Here is a 20,772-nt window from a genome sequence, read left to right on the forward strand (position 1 = left end):
CTGTTCGTCCCTTCGTGCCAAGGGAGACGCTAACTTACACATAGCTTCGACAGTGCAAAAAGGGCCCGTTCACAAGAAAATCCTGGGTCGGCGTTTTGAGGGAATAATCACGGGCATGGCTCTAGCAGGTGGCACCCAGAGTTAAACATAGGAGGCAGGTGGTCAACCTATGTCTAGTGACATTGCGTCGTCATCATAACCTGCCCACCAGGCAGTGAGCTAATTGCCGACCACGACAGGTGGCATTTATAATAATGTTTGTTCTCTCGGGCAGATAAACTTGTGCCGCACAATGTGCACCGCTGAGACAACCTGCCATCATTTAACCGCTGCACCACTACGCCAGAAGGGGTACGAGGACTGCAGGTGCCTATGAATGTAAAATAGAAAATGACGTTTTGCATATATGGGAATTGACGCATTACGCTGTGGCGTCATATCCTGACGGCAGAGTTTAGTGTACCCTCAAATTATTTAGAGCGCATCTCTTTGGCGCCAGTTTCTGCGTTTTCAGGCGTCATCGTTGCCGTTGTGTGTTGCCGTTGTCTGTTGTAACCAGCAGTGCACACCTCAGTTGCACTTAAATCTGCGAAACCAATGGAGCGGGGGCTTGTAAAACAGAGGAAAGGCTATGAATTGGTAAATTGGTTTTTGGGGAAAGGAAATGGAGCAGTGTCTGCCTCACATATCTCGGTGGACACCTGAACCACACCGCAATGGAAGGGAGGATGGTGGGAGCGAAAAAAGAAAGGAATAATTGTCCTCTTGCAACAGTCGACACCTCAACCGTGCTTTAAGCTACATGACGGTACTGACACATGTGTGCTGCAAGCATTGGCATTGACAACGTCGTGCCAGAAACGCGGCGCTGAAGCTCAGTGGTAAGGCGCTCGTCTACCGAGCCGGAGTACCCGGGTTCGAACCCGACCGTGGCGGCCGCGTTTCGATGGAGGCGAAACGCAAGATGCGCCCGTGTGCTGTGCGATGTCAGTGCACGTCAAAGATCCGCAGCTGGTCGAAATTTTTCCGGAGACCTCCGCTACAGCAGCTCTTTCTCTCTTTCTTCTTTCACTCCTACCTTCCTCCCTTCCCTTACGGCGCGGTTCGGGTGTCCGCCGAGACACCTGAAAGCAGAGGAAAGGCTATGAATTGTAACTTGACCTAGACAATTGTATTTTGTCTGAATTTCAATAAATTTCAAAATTTCAAATTTCAATATGTGAGACAGATACGGCTCTATTTTCTTTCCTCAAAAACCAATTTACCAATTTAGCAATAGGCCGTCGGCGTTCATGGTGTTCACTGGCGTTGGCAACATTTTACACACCGATCATTTTAAGGAAAGGAAGTGCGCATAACTGGCTGTCTGATTGAGCGCTCGCTTAAATCACGCTTATACAGGGTCTGTTCTGAAAGTAGTAGGACTGGTTATTTCCTGGGCGAACGGGCGGACGACAGGTGGTCTGCGCGTGCAGGAGCGTTGAAGAGGGATATTGAGAATGCTGGGGAAAATCGGCAGTCGGCTCTCGGCCGTTGAAGAGAGGAGGTCCCTTGTACTGTGAACCCCTGTGTGAAACGTCTCGTCACGCAGAATTATAGAGCGTTTATTGGATCAGCGATAAACGATCAAATTTTGAGTAAATCTGGGTAAAACGGGCCAAGAGACTCACAACATGATTAAGGAGGCCTACGGTGACGCTTCCATGGGTAGAACAGGTGTTTTTTGAGTGGCACAAGCTGTTCCGAGAAGGTAAGGAAAGAGTGGAGGAAGACGACCGCTCCAGACGCCCTTCGACCAGCAAGAACAACGAAAATGTGTAGCGATTGAAACATTAACTTAACAATGATCATAGAATGAGTATCTGAATGATTTCTGATGACTTCAGCTTTCCTCAAAGCTAAGTTTTGGGATCGTGACAGAAAACTTATCAATGAGGAAAGCGTGCTCGAAGTTGGTGCCAGGAGTGTTGTCAGAGGAGGAAAAGGCCAACCGGTAGGATCTTCTTCATCATGTGAACGAGGATCCCGATTTTTTGCCCAGCACAAGGCGGCAACGCTGCCTCAGCCCCCCTGCAGTCTCGACTTGGCCCCGCCAGAATTTTCTATTCCCGAGAATAAAATCGACGCTCAAGGGGAAACATCACGAATCGGTAGAGGTGGTTCAATAGGCCGTGACGAGGGAGCTAAACAGTATTCCGGTCCAGGCGTTCCTGGAGGCGTACGAAAACAGTAAAACTAATTGGCAGCAGCGTGTAGGATCGGAAGGGTGCTACCTTGAAAAATTGTAATCGTTTGTACTATTCTCTTCAATAAATTTTGTTTAAAAAAATGAGTCCTACTACTTTCAGAACAGACCATGTAGGTACTTTGAGTGATGAAAGAGAGACGTTGGTTGCATGCGTTAGCGCTGACAACGATGAGCTAGCTTTCGCAATCAACCATTAACTGCCACCTGGCAGGGTGGCAGGGTTGGTGGGGACTTTAATGTAGATGTAAAGCCAAGCAGCAATTTTTTACCACTTATACCGGAGAGCATCCCTCTCCTCGCGCTCGCAAGTCCTCTAGGTACGGACACACTGGCGGCAAAACGCGCGCGGGACGCCGCCGGCGGCAAGCCGCTTGCCGCGAAACCTTCCGCGGCGGCGGGTTGATCTGCCGCGCAGCGAATGGGTCGAGGAGCCATTTTCGGCGGCTTGCCGCGTGCCGCGGAGCGGGGAGACCAATGAGGGGCGCCCGGCTTTGTCACGTCTGGAGCGTCTGTGTCGCCACCTCTTGGCTCCTACTAAAGTTACATGCCAGCGGCGGCAGCGGTGCCGCACGCGCTCCTGCAGAATCGCGGACCTCGACCGGTTTGTCACGAAGGGAGCTTTGCGCGGCGACGACTCTTTGCCGCCGAGTGTGGCCGTCGCTTTCGCGGCGGGGGTGGCGCCGCCAGCGGCATGCCGCGCGTTTTGCCGCTAGTGTGTTCGTACCTAGCACGGCTATGACAACCTCGCGAAATACTTGCGTACACCTCGTCTTTGAGAATCAGGCATTGGTGCAGGTAAGTCGAGCATATATCCATCTATTTCTCCGACCACAAAGCTTCCTTCATGACAATCAAGAACAATTAGTAGTGTGTTTCTTGAAGAAAGAATATGTGTGAAAAATAACAAGTTTTCTGTAATTGTACGTACATGTCTAGATGGAATTCTTTGCCTGAATCTATCGAAAAGCTGAAACAGCTGATGAGCCGTGCTGAAATTTCGCATTAGGAAGTAGCGTAATTGTCGGCAATTTTTTCTCGACCTTTCGAGTTATTTTCGCTGCCGTCTTGCAATACTTTCTCCCGTCCAAAGGGAAGCGCATCGCTCTATACGTGCAAGGTTATGCGCTGTCGCCCCACCTCTGCAGATCCTTTCTGGAAGGTTATCGATTGAACTATTTCATACCATTCGGCTCCTTCTTCGGGACATCGAAGAACTAAAATCAGTTTTTTAGCACAAATCTATCGCTTCAAGGCGTCGACCTCAGCTTCCATTTCAACAACGCACGAGAGTACAGCAAGCAATTCATTGGGGCGTAAGGAGCATGGAAATGAGGAATTGCTTTTCGTGCTAGGCCTGAGCATTTGTTTGCCCCGTCTTCTCGGGACAGAAGGCGTCGAAAGCAAAGACGAAAGAATGGAAAGGCTTGCACACCGGTTCAATGGCAATGGGGGAGCGGGGGCAGCGGTGGTTCTTAGGCCGGATGAGGAAGAGTCAGGTGCCATTGAACTGAATGGTGACCCGGTACCTGAGGTTGGAACCCTCCGTGTATTGGGCCTGCACATCCAGAACGATGGCAAAAACACCACCACCCTCAAGAAACTCAAGCAGGTTGTAGGCGCGATATCGCACCTCATCCGCAGGGTTTCGGGACGTCATAGAGGCATGAAGGAGCGCGACCTACGTCGCCTCATTCATGCCTTTGTACTCAGCCGTGTGCTGTACACTACCCCATACTTACACCTATCAAAACATGACATAAACGCTTTGGATGCTTTTAACCTTCCACTCACTTCACCTTCCCCTCAACACACCCTAAGACAGATTACTAGGCCTGGGCCTCCACAATACGATCGGGGAACTGGTGGAGGCCCACCGACAGGCCCAATACATCAGACTCACACAAACCTCCACAGGTCGGTATATCCTGGACACCCTCGGAATCAAAATACCGGCCAACGACCCAACCCTCCTCGCCATCCCACGATCCCTTCACCGAGAGCTCCTCATCAGGCCGCTCCCGAGGAATATTCACCCGTCCCACAATGAGCAGCGCCGCAGAGCCCGTGCGAAGGCACTTCATCGAGCGTACGGCCCCCAGCCGGACGCCGTGTGGGTGGACGCTGCCTGCACGGGTGATGAAGCGACAGCAGCTGTAGTGGACTCCTCTTTATCCGCCCTCCTCACACTACATCTCCCTCCAGACACGTCCTCAGAGGCTGCAGAGGAAGCCGCCATTGCCCTTGCTATAACCCGCACGGAAGCCCGGTACATTTTAAGCGATTCTAAAACAGCGATTCTAAATTTTGCTCGAGGCCGAGTCCATGTCCCTGCTTTTGGCATACTGGACACGCCCGATGCCCCCCCGCCCCGCCAAGTGGAGCTGATATGGGTGCCCGCGCACTCCGGGAATCCCGGAAACGAGGCCGCCAACCTTTTAGCCCGAGGTTCTTTAAACCGGGCTCAGGTGGCCTCTGATCGGCGATTCACGAAGGAGCGCATGCACTCATTCAGTGAGCTGACCCAGGCGCACAGAGCCTTACGCTAGCTCTACCCCCCGCCCCACCCCTCCCTAGATAACAAACACGCAACACTCTGGCCCAGACTACAGACATACACACTCCCTTCACCCCTTACCCTAGCCCATTATCATCCCCCCTTCCCCACTCTGGCATGCACTCTATGCCCAGAACCCGTCGCCTCTTCCCTCCACATCATTTCCCTCTGCCCGGCGGACCCTCCCCCGCGGGACCTAGAGAACCTCAAGACCTGGGAGGACTGGGAGACCCTGCTGCGCTCGGAGGACCCGGCCGTGCAGACCATCGCCACCGGCCGTGCTGCCAGTGTTATGGACCTTCGGAACATAAACAAACACTTGAGTGCAGTGGGGTCGTGCGGGGACCCTGGGGCATGCCCCGAATTCCTCTGTAAATAAAGTTTTCTCTCTCTCTCTCTCTCCCTCTTGCACACCGGTATCGTGGCATCCTAAAATCCAGTAACCGAGCCGCCAGAGCAAGAATGCTTGTGTGAGCTACTCAACAGGAAATCAAGGTGAACCACGTAGACGAATGTCACCCAACTGCCAACTACTGGCCCTAAAGCCCCTGATGCTGACGATGCAGTAGTTTACCCGAATGTAACTGCTTGCACGTAGCCCAAAACCCTCTTCCAGGCGCCATTTTTAATTTCCTTACGCATGCAATTCAGAATAACAAATATAAGCCCTTCATCAAAAGAAATATGAATGGCGCCTTTTATACAGCGGCACCACCAGCATAATTGAATTCCGCGACTGAACTCGAGAACTTTTCTGGCACATTTGATAGCGTCTTCGAGCTTGACCCTCATTCACATTTCGCATTGTAGGTGGCCTCATTAGCTTTATGTTATGTGGGTTTTCTTTCCTCACAATGCAAAAGCATTATACGTGCAACTGCCCAAGGTAGCTGAAGAGTTGCAAAGAAGTTTTGCTGAATCAATGTCCTAATATGGGCGCAAACATAGGTTTCCCAGGTACAGGGTAGCCACAAAACAGTGATATGCAATTCGAATAGAGAAGCGGCCATGGCTATGGGTAAACGTGATGTGTTCGAATAAAGGCTCTATTCAGTGTAATGACACATCATGCGGAGAGAGAAAAAAACTCCCGACGATTACGTTACTTTCTATTGCGAAATTTGAGCGCAGAGAGAGAGAACGAAAAAACTTTATTTACACAGGAATTCGGGGCACGCCCCAGGGTCCCCGCACGACCCCACTGCACTCAAGTGTTTATGTTCCGAAGGTCCATAACACTGGCAGTATGCTCCTCAGCTGTTTAACCTTTTCGATAGACAGGCGAATAATTTGAGCAAGACATGCTTGTACAGGGTCAGTCACACTTAGAGAGAGAGAGAAAACTTTATTTACAAAGGAATTCGGGGTACGCCTCAGGGTCCCCGCACGACCCCACTGCACTCAAGTGTTTATGTTCCTGAGGTCCATAACACTGGCAGCACGGCCGGTGGCAATCGTCTGCACGGCCGGGTCCTCCGAGTGCAGCAGGGCCTCCCAGTCATCCCAGGTCTTGAGGTTCTCTAGGTCCCGCGGGGGAGGGTCCGCCGGGCAAAGGGAAAGGATGTGGAGGGAAGAAGCGAAGGGTTCTGGGCATAGGGCGCAAGCAGGAGTGGGGAAGGAGGGATGATAGTGGGTTAGGGTAAGGGGCGAGGGGAGAGTATGTGTTTGTAATCTGCGCCAGAGTGTTGCGTGTCTGTTATCTAGGGAGGGGTGGGGCGGGGGGTAGAGCTGGCGAGAGGCTCTGTATGCCTGGGTCAGCTCACTGAATGAGTGCATGCGATCCTTCGTGAATCCCCCATCCGAGGCCACCTGAGCCCGGTTTAAAGAACCTCTAAAAGGTTGGCGGCCTCGTTTCCGGGATTCCCGGAGTGCGCAGGCACCCATATCAGCTCCACCTGGCGGGGCGGGGGTGCATCGGGCGAGTCCAGTATGCCAAAAGCAGGGACATGAACTCGGCCTCGAGCAAAATTTAGAATCGCAGTTTTAGAGTCAGTTAAAATATACCGGGCTTCCGTGCGGGTTATAGCAAGTGCAATGGCGGCTTCCTCTGCAGCCTCTGGGGACGTATCTGGAGGGAGAGGTAGTGTGAGGAGGGTGGATGAAGAGGAGTCCACCGCAGCTGCTGTCGCTTCATCACCCGTGCAGGCAGCGTCCACCAATACGGCGTCCGGCTGGGGGCCGTACGCTCGATGGAGTGCCTTCGCAAGGGCTCTGCGGCGCTGCTCATGGTGGGACGGGTGCATATTCCTCGGGAGCGGCCTGATGAGGAGCTCCCTGTTGGGGGTCGTAGGATGGCGAGGACGGTTGGGTAATTGGCCGCTATTCTGATTGCGAGGCAGTCCAGGATATACCGACCTGTGGAGGTTTGTGTGAGCCTGATGTATTGGGCCTGTCGATGGGCCTCCACCAGCTCCTGGATGGTGTTGTGGAGGCCCAGGCCTAGTAATCTGTCTGTAGGTATGTTGAGGGGAAGATGAAGTGCTACCTTGAATGCCTTGCGAATCAAAGCATCCAAAGCGTTTATGTCATGTTTCGATAGTTGTAAATATGGGGTAGTGTACAGCACACGGCTGAGGAGAAAGGCGTGAATGAGGCGACAAAGGTCGTGCTTCTTCATGCCTCTGTGATGTCCGGAAACCCTGCGGATGAGGTGCGATATCGCGCCTACAACCTGCTTAAGTTTCTTGAGGGTGGTGGTGTTTTTTCTATCGTTTTGGCTGTGCCGGCCCAATAAACGGATGGTGCCAACCTCAGGTACCGGGCCACCATTCAGTTCAATGGCAATAGGGGAGCGGGGACAGTGGTAATTCTTAGGCCGTATGAGGAGCAGTTTGGACTTCTCTTGGGAGCAAGACAGTCCGATGGTCCGTGCGTAAATTTGGGTGGGTGTGGCTGCTTCCTGTAAGGTGTTCTCTATGCCGCCGTCACTGCCGTGGGTGGTCCAAAGGGTGGTATCGTCGGCATAAAGAGTGTGCTTCAGGTGGGGAATAGTTGCCAATTTTCGGGCGAGGGGGATGAGAGTAATGTTAAACAGAAAGGGGGAAAGGACGAAAGGGGCTCTTTAACGTGCACTGACATCGCACAGTACACGGGCGTCTAGAATTTCGCCTCCATCGAAAGTCAACCGCCGTGGCCGGGATTGAACCCGCGTCTTTTTTTCGCAACCAAACCAAACCATATTCTAATGAGCCACGCTAAACAGCTTAGAAGCAAACCCCTTGGGCTGTATACTTTTGACGGGACCTGTAAGTATATACGTCCTTGAAGTGGCAGGTGGGCCACCTGGCCACTAGGTTCTGGACAACCTGCCAGCTGTGTACACATGTCAGGCCTTCACCTGTATGCAAGCCAGGGTGACGGGTGCACATGGGTAAAGGCGTTCAATGTTAAAGCCTTCAAAGTAAAGCCTACGCTATTTCTGCGCTTAGGGATAGCGAACCATCCGCATTTTTGATAACCGAGTAACCATCATGGTACCATCTGCCCTAAATCAAGAGAAAGGATAATAAAGAGCACGGAATAACAATGCCAGTAGAACGTCAATATTTGTCTATACAGGTTTCCAGCGCTCAGTATTATCCTTTAAGACAACCCGGAAAATTCGGCGACAGTGATGGAAGTTTTTCTGGCCCATTAGTGCCTTGTTTGCCACATCCTCATTCGACGTGGCACACTTGTGGCCCACTGCCATATCTTTTAAGTATGTTCCTGTGCTGCCTGTATGGTCCTTTGCAAGAGACACTGCAAAGCGTAATGCTAGTCCCTGTTTTTCGAGGTTGACGTGGAAGTTGCATATGTTTAAATGTCAGCGTACACTGCAGCGCATGAAACGTTAACGCACAGGTGAGTTGTTTATCGCTGCGATCTGAAACAACCACAAGTAAGTCATTTTGTTGCTGAAGCGACAAAGTACCTGCCTCTAAGGAAGATATACACTGGGTCGTCCGGGTGAAACGCTCGCAACGCCAAAGGTTCTACAGCTTCCGTGACAAATGTGTTTACCATACAAGTGGGACTTTTACTCTCTAAGGGTGCTCTAATTTGATTTTCGGGCGCTGATTGGTGGTGCCGGAGATTTACTCGAATCGGTTGGCATACGTAAGTGAAATAATACCGGCTTCCCAATGCATGCGAGATCGTAAAGTGAGGTCTTCCAGGCCATGATAGAATAATTTTCGCAAGAATTTACACAATGCTCTCATTATGGGGCCAGCTGAGAAGCAACAAAAGCCAGAAATAAAAAGCAGGCCAGCCTTTTAGAACGCCGAGGATACAATAAATAAGAATACGGCGTTTCTTTCTTTTTTCTCAAGTACTTTTTTTTGCCACTCTGCCCTCCCAAGATAAAGTAGCCTGTCGAGTTCTGTCATTTTCGAAGCGGGCGTTTTTCAGGCAACCCAGTTCTTCTTGACAGTGTTGTGTTCCTTTTTCACTGCATTTACATTTGCAGTTCAATCCGTAGTTCTCTGGAATGGAGTAATTATGCTGTTAAGACCTAGTAATCTAACAGCGACACCATCTCACTCTGCGGACTGCGTAGTCAATTATATGTCGTTTTAAAACAGGTTGGCCAAGAGTCGAAAAATAAACGCACAGAAAACAGTTTTTTGCTCGACAACGTAGTCATTTTTCGGTTGATATTTTTTCCCCTTTAAAGCCATGAAGTCCCACACCAACGAAAGCCAAAACAGAGAATCAGTCCCCCTTTCTTCCGGGAGCCAAACTGTCTACACTAATCCGAAGCCCTTTAGTATGGCGTCCCTCATAGCAATTTCTCGATTCTGTAAGCCAAGTAGCGCATACCATAGATTCTAAGGTACCACACCAATGTAACTTTAGTTTACATGTTATTAAGAAAATAGCAATAAGAGCCGAAATGCATGGTACCAGCATAGGTCCTAAAAATTCTGAAATGCTCATGAAACAACTCACCATCTTTTGTTCCTTTCCGACACACCGCTTAAGGGAGATCGGTAAATCGAAGGTAAACTTGACGACATACAGAACAAGTCGATGACCATTCAAAACCTGAAGTCCACTTGGAAACGTAAACAGGAACTTTTAAATTCGTAAGGAGAAGGAACTCGGCACTTTGAGACGCATTATATTTTGCTTCTCTCTAAGGGGTATCTGCAGATCCTTGTTCCGTTTCATTATCTGTAATTACTACCCCGTCGCCTGAACGCAAGACTAGGGGAAGTCGAAATTGTTAAGGGGCTCAAAGAACGAGCATTGTTAGAGGAAATGAACAACGTCACGCGTTGAGAAAAAAGGCAATGCCTTTGATTAACCGGACAGGAATATTTTGTTGTCGCGTTTTTACATTTGCATGCATTTTCTGTAAAGACATACTACGAATCCAAAAAGAAAAAACTGCACACTTTCTCCTCCATTTACCCTCAAAGCACACCCGCTTTCAATTTCAACGGTTGCATTTTTCGCTCAGTGCAATGGCGCCATTTCAAAGAGTTACAGCCTCTGGATTCGAAATATTGCGATATGCTCTCGCAACCCTACTGTCGCTGCCTAATAAATTTCTCTTTCTCCTTCAATTCTTTGTATTCCTTAGTGTGGTAGTCATTCATGGTTTGGCTGATCGTGCCATTTCAGCTTCTCATTTCTTCCAAAGGAATTTTCGGAAAGCTGTGGGCATCAGCAGTTACCGATGCTGATAAAGTTGCTGCACCCGCGGTTTCTTCCAAGCCATTTATGCTCAAGGAGCCGGTTTCACCTCCCATCGATTTCCAATTGTCTTTTCTTTTTTATTTGATGCTGATGCCCAAACTAGGCTCCCCTGGGCAGGAACAGCCAAAAACCCCCGAAATGCTTGGAGAGTATTGACCGCATGGCTAAAGGAAGAGAAGACGTAGACTGCATACGATATGAGGGAGTTGGAAAAAAATTTTTCAAAATACTTCGAAGCACACAACTGCCCGTCGAAGAATCACGTGAGCCGCGATGCCATTGGAATTTATTTCCTTTCAACTTAAAAGAACGGCCGAACGTGAAAACAATTTGGTGCCCCATGTAGCTTACCACAAAAGCCCGTGATTCACTTGTGCCTTGTGATTTGCATTGTTCGTAATTTTAATTGGCAAGCAATGAACCATTCACTGGCCACATAATGTGTTAAAGTTGGAAGCATTTGGGTTGTGTGTGTTTTTTCTTGTCAAATGGGGTATTGAATACTGTGCAAATAATTTCTAACAGGCGAAGGAAGAGTATTCGCGCATGAGGGCGTCACTACTATGTGAGCATAAGACAAGTGGTTCATCCTACATTTCCGCTTAATACGGTTACCCGCGCAGGAGATTGGTTGCAGGACTAATTATGGTTTTCCAGATCCGAAGTGTCATACATCTTAGGGGGGGGGGGGGGCAGATATTCACACGATTATAATATCGGACCATCACCTGAATTAAAAAACTGGCTGTGGTTTACCTCTGGTTAAACCTGGAGGATTGCGAAAGCAACATCTGCGAGCAGCCATATATTGTCCCATGAGCTACACTACAGAGGCTAGAAGGTTTTCCTAGTGTCGCGACCGGGCCGGCGCAGCTGAAATAACTTGCTATGCTCAAGGCAGATGGCGCTGCCGCCCGCTGGCGTGCGGGCGGGCGCAAGAAGCCCCTATGGGGAGTGCTCGCTGGTTCAGTCGGTTGATCGTGTGTGGGTCGCTATCACTGCTTTGACAAGGCGTTAAAGTGTTAAAGACGGTGCAAACACTGGCATAGGTTCTCTTCTCATTTAGATTCGACACGGACTAGCTGTAACACCGACAGTGTGCCGCGGCAGGAGCAAATGCAAGCGTCACGTCGGGCCTCACCTACTGCGCCGTAAAGAAGCGTAAAAACGCATTTCGTACATGATAACGAAATGAGAAAAGGAAGCGGCACAAATTGCAGGGTGGAACGTCTTTATTACACAAGGTTCCATGACAACAATGTTCTAATGCCTGTTTTTGTGCGAAGTGCCCTGTGCGAGGCTACTGACAGCGCCTCATTTTCAGCAACTTTTTCTTTTCTCGCTGCGCGCCACGCTCTTTGTTTACCGACTTTACAAGGAAATGCATCCTAGTCAAGGCGTAAAACTTGACCACTTCTGTCGTAATTCGACGTCCATGCTCCGTGCAGCCCACACCTTGAAGCTCACGTCCCTGAAGAAAATGCAGAAAGCTGACTATGCTATCTGCGTGTAGCTCATTGCCGCTGAAAAACACCGTAAATGCGTCCTCAAGCTTAGCTATCAGCTGTTCAATTGGCCTTGATGGATAAATTAAGCCTCCATGGTCAAAATTTCGAGTAAGTGAGGCATTGTTGTTTGACTCGGCTTGCAAAGGCGAAGTGCTGAAACAAGTTGCACATTCGGGGCAAGGAAATCTTTTAAGGATTTTTCTTACAACATACCCAGCTGCATAAAAAATTAGTCTGCTTTCACTTTTTTTGTCTACACAGCCCTGATGATCGCTCAGGCTGCTGTGCTCCTCGAGCAGCTCTGCAGCAGAAGGCAAGTTTTCGCCATCCAGTAAATTATCGACAAGTTCAGTTATTCGTTCATTTTTTTCTTTGGGAACATCAGATGGTTGCAAGAGGGCAGTCACGACTTCTGCAGGTACGTTTGCTCCTTTTGGAGGCTTTGCGAGGCTGTAGAAAGAAAGGTTGTTGATAATTATCAAAAACTGCCCCACAGTTGGATGATCATTGCAACCGAAGCACTGGCGCACAATCCCAAATACATTCTTCATCCTGTCTTGGCTTAGGTTTGCAGTCAACAAGTACTTGTATTGCAGCGACGTGGTCAGGTATTTTACAAGTGACAGTGTGCTTTGCAGCGTTACACGCAGCCCAAGGGCAGTTCCTGCACTTAAAAAGCCGCCACCATACTGTGCAGCATGTTCCTCCCATTCCTTGAGAAAAACAATGAACTCATTCAAAAACTGTGCACTTCTTGAATCAGCACGAAGGCCTTTTGATGGTATTCTAGATGACATTATAAAAATTAGTCTTTCCATTAGTTTTACAAACCCTTCTTTCGGTTCGATGTTTCTGACGTTGTCGCTTTGCAAATGGTCCCGGTAAAAGAAAATACCCTTTAGTACCTCCTGACTGAACAGATGAAATGCAAGGTTTACTCGCATTCTTTCGAATGCGTTTGGATGCACATGTGATTGCGTGATGTGTGGCATCACCTTCAATGCCACAAATCGCCCGCGCGCACTTGCCAATTGGCTGGGCGAACGGCGCGGCTTGCATAGCGCGCCAAAAGCCGCACGCCTGGCAGCTGCAGCGCCACCTACGCTGTGCATCCAAACCGGTTTCACAGGGGCCCCTTGAAACGGCGGCCGTTCAGGACACTAGGAAAACCTTCTAGCCTCTGTAGCTACACTGCCCACAGTGTCGCCGTTTTGCGTGCTCTTGCACGACCATACTGCGCATGCGCGAGGAACACAGCTGGCGGGCCGGCGGCTCCGGGACGCTAGCTATGGGCCGCTACTGCGCAGGCGCAACTGGTGAGTGCGGCGGCGGCACCTCTGAGTCCCCGCGCAGCGGCGGCGGCGCGCCAGCTGTGCACCGTGTGACGTCACTGCTCCTCGCGCGTGCGCAGTATGACCTTTACTCGGCTCCGCGAAATGGCTCGGTGACTGGCGTAGTGTAGCTTTCGCAACAAAAATTGACAGGCTCCCCTCATTTCCTTGGCAAGGTAAGATAATCTGTAGGTATAATTACCGTTCCCTACCACAGTTTCTAGTGTGGCATGTCTACGTAGTGTAAGGCCCATTATAAAACAGGAAGGAAATCCCTGACAGAGGTTTTCAGCAAAGTATACGAAATATGTTTGACTGTTACGGCCATTTAGCTTCTACAGTCTTCCATAGCTGACAGGGCGCAGAAAATCGTGCTATGTAATCCGTGCAATGTAACCTTCGCTTTTCTGGTGAGCAGCTGAGCACCATAACCACTGATCCACCGCGGCGGCTAAGGTAGCAGCTATGTACAAGTAGTTACGTAAGTAGCATTCGTCTGATAGAAGTCAGTATTTCAGCATTTTTACACGCGCGACAGTACACGTCTTATGCTATATATGCCAACAAGAACATTAAGCCGAAAGCCTTTGATGGCTCATCATTCCGTCCGTCACACTATAGCTGCCATTCATCCCGATCACGTCAGGAGTGGTGAACTACGCCCTAACCAGAAATCACTGAATTCATTGTGGCATAGTATGTTTTAACCGTTAATTAGTAACTAGCCATTATTAGTACTAGTAATTAGTAATTAATTCGTAGTTAGTAATCAGTTGATAGTTGGTAATTAGTAATTATTTAGTATTTAGTAACGAGGATTTATTAGTGATTAGTAAATAATCATTAACTATTACTCAGTAACTAATTAGTAATCAGCGATAAATTGGTAATTGGATCACCACATGGTTGGTGGCGCTCGCGTCGCCCCTTACTGCGCATGCGCTTGGGGCCTTGGTGGCGCCAATGGTGGCGCTAACATCTCAGCCGACCGAGTCAGATGTCTCCTTTCATTCGTAAACAGCATTGAATGAGCAACAGAAACAGCAAAAGTGGCGCAGAAAGGCCTTCGTCTCGCGCACTTTAGATTATCAAAGTGCCCTTTGAATTTTTTGTGTTTGATATCGTAAACTCCTGAATCGCATTTATTAATTGGCCGTTAAGTTTTGGATTAGCATCAACTCAAGATTGTTTCACAACGCTGCGAATAACTTTCACATTGACCTCTTTGTGGATATCACCTCTGGAGTTTTGTTTCTTGCATTTTTTGTACTCTGGGGAGCTGGGAACTAGTCAAGCTGAATTTTCAGATTTTTTTCCCGCACTCCCTCACTTCATGAGTGAAATAAAGAATTTATTATTATATTATTTATTTATTATTATTCAGGTTTTTAGAAATATGTTTTATGAAATGTTTGCTCCGGAAAACTTCAACGCGTGAATTAAGCAGCAAGGAGTAGGAAAAATATGATGACTCTCTTCAAAGATCTGCAGCCCGGTTGGTTCACTCCGAATTGTTACACCAAGTGCGAAAGTTAATATCAATAGGAGCTCCTCAAGACCTAGCGAAAAGTTTTAATCAACTCAAGACCGCAAAGCTCATTAAGAACGTGACAAAGATTGTAGCTGGAGTTTATTTGTCAATTATGAAAAGCGAGATTCAAGAAGCTAGTATTTAAATCAACTGATTAAATGAATAAAACTGAAAATGACATTCAAAAGAAACTGAAAATGACATTGAAAGACTACACAAATAACGTTTTTACAAAAAAACGAACCACTTTTTAAATTCAGTAGCACTCAGCGAATTAGCAGTATAGAAAGTAGGTACGAACTACGCATTCCTAATCGCGAAAGTTCAGTGAAAAGTTTATGCTTGACTAGAAAAAGCAACACAAAAGCAGTTACCGGCGAAGTGCTCGTTTATAGCATGAGCAGCGTATAAAAACACATTAGCGAACAGCGTTTAGCATTTAGGAGAGAAATTTACGCCTAGAGATAAACAGACGCTACCGAACAAGTGGAAATTTTCTTGTTTATTACTCTGAACTTCGCCCATTGAAGAGCACATCCTTTTATTTACATTTTTTAGTAACTCCCATTTACCTTACTGCACTCAGGTAAATCTCCTGCTGTCGTCATTCAGCAGTAACCCAAACGGAAAGAAAACTTTTTTTTTTAGATCTGTCCAGAGTAAAGTGGCGGTGGCCCGTGTTTCTCTCTCTTTGCTGTGGAATCAAGCACGTTGATAGAACTACGCAGACGGCTGCACCGAAACGATGAAACCGGAAGGAAAAAGCTAACACATCTAACGCTCTAAAAGAAAGCGGGCCAGCAGTTTGATTACTTTCAAGCACGGGTCAAGTAGGTTCTTCTGACAGCAGATGAAGTGTCGAGCGCTACTTTTTAACTGCTGTGAGGCTGCGAACAATAGTGCATTTACCTTTGAATAATTTGCATAACTGAAATCGAGTCTGGCATCTCAGTGTATTGCTCCTTGTCTTCATTACGCTTAGGGTACACTTTTAGAGCGAAATGAAGAGCCCTTTATATATAACTTGTACTGCTTGTAAGCAACATGATCTAAAGGCGTGATCGGCCTCGATGCAAGCGGCTGTACTCTAGAAATACTCACATATGTCGCACGTTTGTTGATCGATTTATTTTTTCGCGACTACACCCGCCTCAGTAAGTGTCGTGCCTGCTGCACCACTTTTTGAAGTAGAGCCATGTTTGCTCACAAGACCAGGCACACCGTTACCTGCTACACAGGCCGGAAAATGCTGCTTCAAGAAGCGAGCTGGTTCGCGACAACGGTCGCTGGATCAGAAAGGGCACTTTGGCTCAATAAATTGAACAGATTTACGGGTGGTGTGGTGGTGTGACACTTTTTATTAACAGCCTTTTTGTTAGGCGTTCAATAGGTCCTGGGCCAAGGTGACGAGGGCGCGTTGCAGGTTCAGGTCCCGGGAGGCAAGCCAGATGGGCCACGGTGGGGGTGGGGGGATAGGATAGGCGGGGGACTGGAAGGCTACGTGGCACTGTGTAAGGCAGTGTTCTATGTCTGCATATGTGTGTGGACAGTTTGGGCACTGAGGTGTGGAAGTGTACCGGTATAGATAAAGTTTGGCTGGTGTACGTAGGAGAATAAACTGTATTCGGCGAAGAATTCGAGCTTCACGAATCGATAAGGATGGGTGTGGTGGTGGTAAATCAGCTAAGTGTAATTTTTCCTGCGTGTAGTATTCGCCGACAGTATGTCTGTAAGCCCTGACCGCCTGCTCCGTCGGTGGGCTCGTCCATGGGATTACCGGCGCCCGGTGTGCAGTTTCGCAGGCAAGCTGGTGAGCCACCTCATTGCCTGGGGTGCCCATGTGACCAGGGATCCACCGAAGGGTCACCGGTCGTAGGCTTAATGCTAAGAGGGCGGCATCTAATGCCGATCGGGTGGGGAAAGGGGAGCTCTTTCATGGATTCATACTGGTGAACAGCGCTAAAAAGGCGGGACAACAAGAAGACAAGCGCTGAATGCATACCAACTCGCCCAGATCTCAGCCTTACTCTTTCATGGAAGGCACGCAGAGCTGCCTGCGAGTCTGTATAGACAACGTATTGGGGGGCGGGGGGTAGGGTGGAAAAGTATGTGATGACATCGGCGATCCCGTGTATTTTTAGGGCGTGCGTGGAGGGTGGGGAGGTGTATGGAGCAAGTGTGTGATTGAGTGGCATGTGCGTATGGACTGATTGATGGCAGAGGTGAAAGAGTTGGAGGTCAGTGGCATACCCAGGATGTGACAAGAGTCGACACGGGGGATGCGTTTTCCGGCTAGGGTGAGGGAGATGGGTTTATCGTACGTTGATATTTACTGCTTGTTATGAGTAGAAGTGCAGATTTCTCCGGAGTGGGTTGCAGGTCCGCTTTGGATGGTGGTGGTGGTGGAAAACATTTATATACAGGTAAAATTCGGGAGGTGAGGTATGAGCTGACCCAGAGGGGGCCAGCCTTGACAAGTACAAGGTGGAGGTCCCTAGTTCGGGACCCCAGTGGCGTCGGCCCCTTCCCGGGCTCGCGCGACCAGGGCCCGTTGGGCCTGCAGGTCAGAGCAGCCGAGCAGGGTCGCCTCCCAGTCCTCTCCCTGGTTGGGTTAGGGTGAGGGGGGATAGCAGGGTTGGAGGGGCAGGCCCACACCATGTGGTAGACGTCCGAAGACTTCTCCGCACAGTGCCGACAGCTGCCAGAGAAAGAAGGGTAAAAGTGTGGGAGAGGTGTGAGGAAATGGTGTTAAGTGCCTGTTGGAGTGTAGTTTGGACTTCTCCCGGTGAGCCAGTGGTGACCCAAAAGGTGAGATCGTCTGCATAGAAGAGGAGATGAAGGTCGGGAATATCGGCTAGGGCCCGGGCGAGCAGGACCATGCCTAGGTTAAATAGAATGGGAGAGAGGACGGCACCCTGTGGAGTGCCACGAGTGAGTGGAATGGGGTGAGACAGTTTGTCGGGAGATGAATACAGACTTTTCCTGATAAACGTGCTCTCGCAAGGTGACAAAGTGCTCAATACTCACCTCAGTGGCTGCGTTGAATTCTCCCCCCAAAATATCTGTCGTAAAGCACTAAAAATCGAATAGATTATTATGACCGCTATCCTTTTCTTTCAATATTGTCTCCTACCTCCTCTTTCGGCTCGCCACCCTTCTTCCTTCTCCCAATGCCTTTCCTCCACGTGGTGTAGCATCTCGGCTGGTTGTAAACATGCTGCACAAAACCGCTACCTTTGCTTTAGGAAGCCTTCTCGGCGTTTTCTTGAAATAGAATCCCAGGATAAAATAGAGCGGTGTGCAAAGTAAACACTATGGCCACCACGCGTTACGCGCCAGTAAAACAACAGAAGCACCCATGACCTAAGCCAACAGTTACCGAAACCTAGGAGCATAGGGCCTGCATTCTTTTCTACTTACGTTGTTCATCACTGGTAGGTTAAAAGGGTAATTGTTTAAAAAATAAAATTGATAAAATCCCCAAGAAAAAACAACTACACGCAGCCGGTGGGATCTGAACCCATGATCTCAAGTGCATACCGACGGAAGTACGGTGACGGCTGTCCAAATTTATGTTTTAGGTGATATTTATGCGCAGTCTGACGAACCATTAGAGCTTCAATACGTCCTGTATTACCGCAAGTGGCACGAAGAAACATATTCAAACGGTGAGGGCGATAAATGCTATCGATAAACGGTGATGCTACCTATAACATCAAGACTGCCAGAATCGAGGCCCTCGTTAACTACTGAGCAGACACGGGAAGGGAAAAGAGGAACTCGTGAGTGATGTAAGTTATGCGAATTAGGGGTGCGAGAGATTGTTTTCTTTTGTCGTATTGCGTCACTTTTTCAAAGGCAAAATACGAGCCACTGAGAAATCCAACGTGGTTACACGAACAGCTAGATGTTATGAGAAATACAAAATGACACATTGTAGAGAAAGACATTTTCCACAGCGCAGGCAGATATTCGACAAATATAAGCTGTGTAAAGAAACATTTCCATACTGATCAATTCGCGCTACAAGGAACATACACACGAAAACGCGCTTCGTCCGTTTGTGTTTTCGTGTGTATGTTCCTTGTAGCGCGAATTGATCAGTATGAAGCACCAACTAGCCCCCGCTCCTGCATTGGAAACATTTCCCCTTCAGCAATAAGCAGATACATTACAAATATATACAGCCCAAAGAAGACATTACCCAGCGGAATTAAATATGCAAAAGATATATCAACAGCACACACAAAAGTTTTCCGCCCATCACCCAGCATTTGCGAAGACAGTTGGCGCCTGCCATGGTTCGTTGGGGAGGGAAGTGTCATAATAATTCCGGATACTCTCCACCCGCCGACATTGTCTGTGACGGGTGCTAGAAGAAAATATGAGGAAGCGCTGTTCCTTTCGCCGGAAGTGTGTGGCAGGCGCACATGAGCTGCATACCATTAATAGCATTGCAGGAGAAGTGGAAATGAGCTGTCAGTCGCACAAGGTCTCAACTTATTCTGAGCAGACGTCCGACGGGTAAGCATCACCGGGACCTGAGACTGTGTGCGTTGCGTTCAGAAGAGTAGCGGTTGTACGGCTCTTACTATTTGATGGCTGTAAGCATGAGGTGCACACAAAAAAACCTAGGCGAAGCCATTCGTAATACAGTACTGAATCAACCTTCTAGTGCGCTTAACTTTCTGTTTGTGTATTTTGATTTGAAATAGTCAAAGCCATTTGCTTTTTAGCTTTGACTGCACAGAGAATAAAAACATGGAGAAATGGGACAGTAGTCTCAGAAGTTGTGTGATAGAAGATTTGATGCTGGGATTGTTTTATTCCAAAAGAAGGGAAGGAAAGATGCTCTTATATGAATGAACTAAACTGAACCCCAATTAACTATTATATCTTTGGAAACAAATTGAAGATGTAGTTTGTTCCCGGCGCCGCAGATTCCAAGGGCATTAGAAAAGCCTTTCATCAAACCAAACATACTTTTCAGAAGTAGTTTCCTCCAAACCGATATCCCAATTTCTTGCTATCTGCTTCTCTAGAAAGTTGTTTGGGTGTAGCTGCCTTGATGAAATTGAAGATTATTAAAAAGCCGGCGAGAAAATCACACAGAAAGGAATTTACCATAAGTAGGTAGAAAGGCAAATATATATCACTGAGAGAGATCAATGGTTTATGTTTAACGGGATTTAACATCGAAAAGCGACTCAGACTATGAGGGACATTGAGAGAGATGGAAATTGAAAAATCGAAATGAAGAAAGTCTACTGTTGTTTCCCTCTTTGTCCTGACATCACACAAAAAATTAATGCCGGTCTATGCATCTTCTGGGCTTGCAATTCTGTAATTTTCTTGAATAATTCTGTTCACATCGGTCACGAATGAAAATGAAATTCATTACACCGAAATGTATCACATTTATGCATTGGTGAAAAAAAGTCGTATTTCTGATGAATAGTCATATACACCGGATAAAGCACTGGTATTTTAACCCCTAAAAGAAAAGAAATCTCATGTATTAAAATGTTCCTATTACAAAAACTATTCGAAGGGTACTCAAAGAGACCGTTGTATTTCAGAAAATTTTAATCACTGTCATGCTAGGGCATAAATATTTACGGCTTGCTGCTGCGAACAAACCTCCTGCTTCATTATTAAAGCAAACTTCGCAGACATGCAGCGGCGTGTGGTTTCCATACTCGTTTGGCCGAAAAACATAACATTTGCCGCTGCTAGTATGCTCACTATAGAGCAGTTTTAATCTGTCTAGAATTCATAGCACCTGAAAGCTCCCCCACAAAGTCAGCACTCCTCATAATCCGCCCGCGGCGCGTCCCTACCTCCCCCATCACGATCTACCTGCATGACACTCCCATACCGCAAAACACCTACCCTCTGCTTTCTTGGCCTGCATT

Source organism: Amblyomma mixtum, chromosome 4, assembly GCF_055824585.1.
Source record: "Amblyomma mixtum isolate Tamu chromosome 4, ASM5582458v1, whole genome shotgun sequence".
Lineage (NCBI taxonomy): Eukaryota > Metazoa > Arthropoda > Arachnida > Ixodida > Ixodidae > Amblyomma > Amblyomma mixtum.